At 40.4% G+C, this 6,645-nt stretch overlaps 1 pseudogene; it reads left to right on the plus strand.

Moving 5' to 3' along the window:
• Positions 1 to 666: 666 nt before the first annotated feature.
• LOC117093586 lies at positions 667 to 1,194 on the plus strand (annotated as a pseudogene).
• Positions 1,195 to 6,645: the final 5,451 nt, after the last annotated feature.

A 6,645-nucleotide genomic window follows, 5' to 3' on the forward strand; every position in this document is an offset into this window, starting at 1 on the left:
CGGCCACTGCACTCCAGCCCGGGCGACAGAGCGAGACTCCGTCTCAAAAAAAAAAAAAAAAAAAAAAAAAAACATAATAAGCAGAAAGTTTTTAAAAATGCAGTGCAATTCGATGGATTTCTTATTGTGATGAGTGTTACAGTATCTAGTCTAAGAAATTATTTTCCCATTTTCCTTTACAAGGTTTCTAATTTTAACTTTCACATGTTAATTTCAAAGTATGATAGAGAGTCGTTGTTAATATTAAATTTTTCAAACAACAAATATTATTTCAATCAAAATCATTTTACTTAAAAGTCTTTCATTTCCCCGGTGAAGGGCATTGGTGCCTTTGTTTTTAAAACATTTAGAAGTGGCGGTGCGAGCATGTTCTCACTCACGGGTGGGAACTGAACAATGAGAACACTTGGACACAGCGCGGGGAACATCACACACCAGGGCCTGTCCTGGTGGGGGTGCTGGGGGAGGGAAAGCATTAGGAGAAATACCTAATGTAAATGACGAGTTAACGGGTGCAGAAAACCAACACGACAAATATACACCTATGTAACAAACCTGCACGACAACCTACAACACATGTACCCTAGAACTTAAAGTATAGTATGTATTTTATATATATATATATATATATGTACGACGGTGCGAGGGCCGCTGCACAGCTAGCAGAGCCATAGTGAGGAGGGCAGCGCCTGCCCCCAGCTCTCCGCCTCCCCTGCCCGCCAGGCCAGGCGGCCCCAGCACCAGCGACCAGAGGAGCCCCAGCAGCAGCACAACGGCCAGGCGGATGCCTCTATCCACAGCCTCGTGGTGGACCGGACCTGTTAGGACGCGACCATCGTGGGCAACAAGGACTCACCCTCCATCTGGGCCACCATCCCAGGGAAAACCTTCGTGAACATCACGCCAGCTGAGGTTGGTGTCCTGGTTGGTAAAGACTGGTCAAGCTTTTTTGTGAATGGGCTGACACTGGGGGCTAGAAATGTACTGTGGTCCCGGACTGACGGCTGCAGGATGGGGAACTGATCGTGGATCTTAAAACCAAGAGCATCGGTGGAGCCCCCACCTTCAACGTCACTGGCACCATGACTGCCAAGACGCTAGGCGCCTGCTCATGGGCAAAGTAGGTGTCCAGGCAGTTTCATCAACAATAAATGTTATGAAATGGTCTCCCTCCTTCAGCGTTCCCAGTACTGACCTCCTTTGTTCCTTCCCCTCAACCTCTCCCCATAGTTTGCCCCCCTTTCCTTCTCATACACACATGCACCATTTTAATTTTGGGGGCCATTACCCCACACCCCTTATTGCTGCCAAAACCACATGGGCTGGGGACCAGGGATAGATGGACAGACACCTTCCCCTACTCATACCCCTCCTGTGTGTGTTTGGAAAATTTTTTTGTTTTGAGGGTTTTTTATGAATAAGAAAGATTCTACTAATAAATAAAATAATTGTTCATATGTGGGCGTACTGTTTGAATCTGTATTCTTTTACTTTGCTATATTTATGAATACTTACACCAGTACGACCGTTTTTAAATTACTGTAGCTTTAAAATCAGGTTTGAAGTCTAGCAGAGTAAGTCCTCCAACTTATTGCTTCTTCAAGACCGACTTGCCTATTCTAGGTTCTTTGATTTTCAAATACATTTTGAAATTAGCTTTTACATTTCTCTAAAATCTCCTACTAGAAATATTAATCAGAATTGTGTTGATGTAATATGCTAACAACATGGAATCTTCCAGTCAATGAATATGATATATATTTCTCTATTTAGTCTTCTTTCATTTTTCTCACCAATTGCTTTTAGGGGCCTTGTACCTGCTTCATTGCATGTATTCTTAAGCATGTAATGATTACAGCTATTAATCTCTATTATGTCTTGTTGCATTTCATTTTCTTTTTCTTTTTTTTTTTGAGATGGAGTCTCGCTCTGTCGCCCAGGCTGGAGTGCAGTGGCTGGATCTCAGCTCACTGCAAGCTCCGCCTCCCAGGTTTAGGCCATTCTCCTGCCTCAGCCTCCCAAGTTGCTGGGACTACAGGCACCTGCCACCTCGGCCAGCTAGTTTTTTGTATTTTTTAGTAGAGACAGGGTTTCACCGTGTTAGCCAGGATAGTCTCAATCTCCTGATCTCGTGATCCGCCCGTCTCAGTCTCCCAAAGTGCTGGGATTACAGGCTTGAGCCACTGCGCCCGGCGCATTTCATTTTCTAATTGCTAATGGCTAGTATGGAGAAATTAAGATGATGAAATCAACGTTATGAAGTTATAATTTAGGTACAACAGATTGCATCACTTTAAAATGTGCAATGTGTAATTCAATGCATGTTTACAAATGTATACACTAATGGAACTACTGCCACAACCAAAATAAAGGAATTTCCCTATGCCCCAAAATTTCTTGTACCCCTATGCAGCTCATTGGTCTTTCTACCCTCAGCCCTAAGGAGCCGCTGCCACTTCAGGTCCATTTTCTTTTTAACCATTTTCTTTTCTTTTTTTTTTTTTTTTGAGACGGAGTCTCGCTCTGTCGCCCGGGCTGGAGTGCAGTGGCTGGATCTCAGCTCACTGCAAGCTCCGCCTCCCAGGTTTACGCCATTCTCCTGCCTCAGCCTCCCGAGTAGCTGGGACTACAGGCGTCCGCCACCTCGCCCGGCTAGCTTTTTGTATTTTTTGGTAGAGACGGGGTTTCACCGTGTTAGCCAGGATGGTCTCGATCTCCTGACCTCGTGATCCGCCCGTCTCGGCCTCCCAAAGTGCTGGGATTACAGGCTTGAGTCACCGCGCCCGGCCGATTTTCTTTTTAACCATTTTCTATAAATTAAATTATACCTGTGTTCTTTTGTGTCTGCCTTCTTTCATGCACCAACATAATTTTAAAATCCACCCATATGAGTATTTGCATCAACAGTTAATGCCTTGTAATTGCTGAGTAGTATTCCTTTGTGTGGCTATACCATGTTTGTGTATACTTTCACCTGTTATTGGACATTTCTATCATTCCACGTTTGGGCTAGTATGAAGAAACTACCATGAGCATCTACACATGGCAGGCCAGGTCTCACTACCACAGGACTCCTAACAACTGTTTCAGTATCGACTGAGTGGTTCAGTCAAATATTGAGGAAAAAAAAAAAAAAAAAAGGCCAGTGCCCTTATACAAAGGCTGGAATGTAACAAAAGCCCACCAAGAGTTTTGCCTAGGATTTTCCTGGGCCTTAAAGCATGACAAAAAACAAAGGCATTCTTAACAGGAGTCATTTAGTATTAAACAAGTTTTATTGGGGGTCTGAAGAAACTCCCCAGGCCTCCACAAATAAGTTTATTGGAGGTCTGAACGAACTCCCCAAACCTCTGTGATTTAGCAAAAGACAAGATAAGGGTCCCCAGCACCTAGACCCATTTAGATTAAGTGAATTTACTGAGGCTCCAGAGGAAGGTCTTCAGGACTCAGACCTTAGTTCTAGATTAAAAGAAGTTAATCACGTATATATTTAGATGAATGCACACTTCCATATACACATATAGCTTAGAAGGTACATAAGCTCAGGAAAACTTTGTAATTTTAAGTTGATCTGGTGATAATTTCCAGGCCTTTTCCCTGTAACCAGTTGGAGAAGTAAAAACTCTTCCTCCCCAGTTCATCTGCATCTCCTTGCTGGGCCACGAGACATAGCAGCCCGTCCCTCAGTTTAGTCTGGAAACACACACAGATCGTTGTGCAGACACAGTATGTAAATTCCTAGGAATGGAAGGACTGTCCATCTGACTTGTATATGTTTAACCTTTAAGAAACTGTTAGACTTTCAAAGGAGTCATACCATCTTTCATTCCTACAAGTATTAAGACTTCCAAGTGCTTTATATCCTCACCAACATGTGCTATTTTCAGCCTTTTAAATTTTAGCCATTCTCATGGATATGTACTGGTATCTCATTGTTGTATTGATTGATCTCCCTGATGACGAAACAGCAGAACATCTTTTCCTATGCTAATTGATCATTCATGTATCTTCTTTTCTGAAGTATCTATTCAAGTCTTTAGAGAAATTGTTTCATTGTGCTGTTTATCAGACTGCTATATACATATACATACATATATACATACTCTAAAAAAGCCCTTTGTTGGAGATAAATATTGTGGTTTCCTTTTATTTCTCTTAATGTTCCCTATTTGGAGATAATGATAGATAATCTTCAAAAAGATATATGTATGTGGGGGGGGGTGTATACATACATAGGTCCTAAGAATCATTAATTAGACATATATATATCTATTTCTGGATTCTCTCTTCCCTTCCACTGATATATATTCTATTTTTTTCAACAAAACACATGATTTTCATAGCTGCAGAGTAATTCTGGAAATAGGTAGTGAATTCGTTCACCATTATTCTCTTATAATATTGCTCCTTTATTATTCTTGATCATTGACATTACCATATAAATAGTAGAATCAACTTATAATTTTCTACCACAATGTTGCTTGGAATTTTTATTAGAATTTCATTGGATCTGGAAATCAATTGATGAAAAACGGACTTTTTAAACATAACTCTTCAGATCCATGACAAGGTTTATCTCCCCACTAATTTTGTTCTTTCATAATTTCTTAAAGCAATTTTTTTGTAGTTTTTGGTGTACTGGTCTTAGATAAATTTTGTTGACTTTCTTTCCTTCTTCTGTGTCTCCCTCCCTCTCTCTCTTTTTTTTTTTTTTTTTAGAGACACAGTCTTGCTCTGTTACCCAGGTTGGAGTGCAGGGATGTGACCTCGTCTCACTGCAATCTCTGCCTCCCAGGTTCAAGTGATCCTCCTGCCTCTGCCTCCCCAGTAGCTGGGGCTACAGGCACATGCCACCACACCCAGCTAATTTTTTGTAGTTTTAGTAGAGACTGGGTTTCACCATGTTACCCATGATGGTCTCAATCTCTTGACCTCATGATCTGCCCATCTCAGCCTCCCAAAGTGCTAAGATTACAGGTGTGAGCCACTGTACCCAGCCTGTCGAATTTATTTATAAGCATGACATGTATTTAGATGTTACTTTAAATGAAATTGTATTTTTATTTCATTTTCCAAATATTCATTGCTAATATATAGAAATACACAAGACTACTTACACTGAGCTTATATTCTGTAACATTATCAAACTCACTAATTACTTTTGGTAGATTTTTTTAGATTTCTAGGATTATTAACATACGCAGCCATTATCTGTGAAAAAAGACAGCTTCAATACTTTCTTTTCAATCTTTTCAATACTTTTATTTATTTATTTTTCTTACTTTATTGCATGGATTTAGATCTCTACTATAATGCTGAATTGAAAGAGTACCAACAGATATTCTACTTTTTTCCCTTGTTTAATAGAAAAGCATTCAATCTTACGCCATTTAATATGTTACCTGTGAGTTTTTGTCAAACCCGTTCTTAATGGGGTTGGAAGTGTTGCCTTCTGTTCTTATCATGCTGAGAGTTTTCTGGGGTTTGTTTTCATAAATCATGAAAAAAGTTTTCAATTTTGCCAAACACTTTTACTGTGTATAATAAGGTTACCATATGGTTTTTCTCTTTTACCCTGATAATATATAAAATTATATTTTTTTAATATAAAAAAGATTTCTTGAATCAAGCTAGGACGGTTTTTTAAATTACAAACTTTTAACAAATATATTGAAATATAACTTACATTCAATTGAGATGCATTAAAGTACATAAGCATTAAAGTGTATACTTAAAGTGTATAATTTTTAAGAGCTTGAGCACAGTATACACAAGTCAAAGAGGAAGAACAGAAAATACAAGGATGGCTCAGCATATGTGGTTTATCCTGGCGAATGTTCTATGTGAGTTTGAGAAGAGGTATTTGTTAGCTGTTCTTAGATGTATTTTGCTTAAATGTCGACTTGGCTAACTGGTGTCACTGATTGTGTGAATTAATTTTGTTCTAGTGGGCACGAAAATTACTGTCTGATCACTTTGGACTTATGTGGACTTGGTTTATGTTTTATTAAAATGAATTCATGGAAAGCCCACAGCATTTCCCAAGACCCTCTAATTTGGCAATCATCAATTCAGCGCTTTGTGGATTTTGTCAGGGTTTGGTTTTAGGCTTTACTAGGGCTGGTCTAGAATAGGCCTTACTGTAAAGTGTGACACTTATTCCTAAAGCACAGTCATTCTAGTGTCTCAGTTGGATACCCGGGTGCTAATGAGGTGTGCGTGAGTTCTTCCCACCCTGGATGGCACAAACTCCATCATCCATTCCCCAACCCTCCTCCACCTCAAGTACCTCTGGTCCAAACTCAATTTGATAGCAGTCACCCCTCTGTTAAATCTGTTTGTCTTTTCCTTGCGCAGGTACAGTCCCATCCTTGATAAGTATGCACATGGAACCCCTCATGGACTTCGACAGCTGCCCCTCTGAACAGCTGTCTCCTCATTGCTGCCCTGCCCCACAGACTGCAGTTGCTTCAGTGGACTGGAACTCTGATCTCTGCCTTCTCACTCAGTGGGGCTGTCCTGCTCTGAGTAGACTCTAGCCCATGATGCAGCTGCTGAAAAATTCTCCCTAAAGAACTAGGAAATCTTGGGGCTTCCCCCTTAAGTTTCCTGTTGTACTGCCTGTTGTCCACTGTCTGAAAATAA

The sequence above is a fragment of the Trachypithecus francoisi genome, unplaced genomic scaffold, assembly GCF_009764315.1.
Source record: "Trachypithecus francoisi isolate TF-2019V2 unplaced genomic scaffold, Tfra_2.0 Lachesis_group12, whole genome shotgun sequence".
Classification (NCBI taxonomy): domain Eukaryota; kingdom Metazoa; phylum Chordata; class Mammalia; order Primates; family Cercopithecidae; genus Trachypithecus; species Trachypithecus francoisi.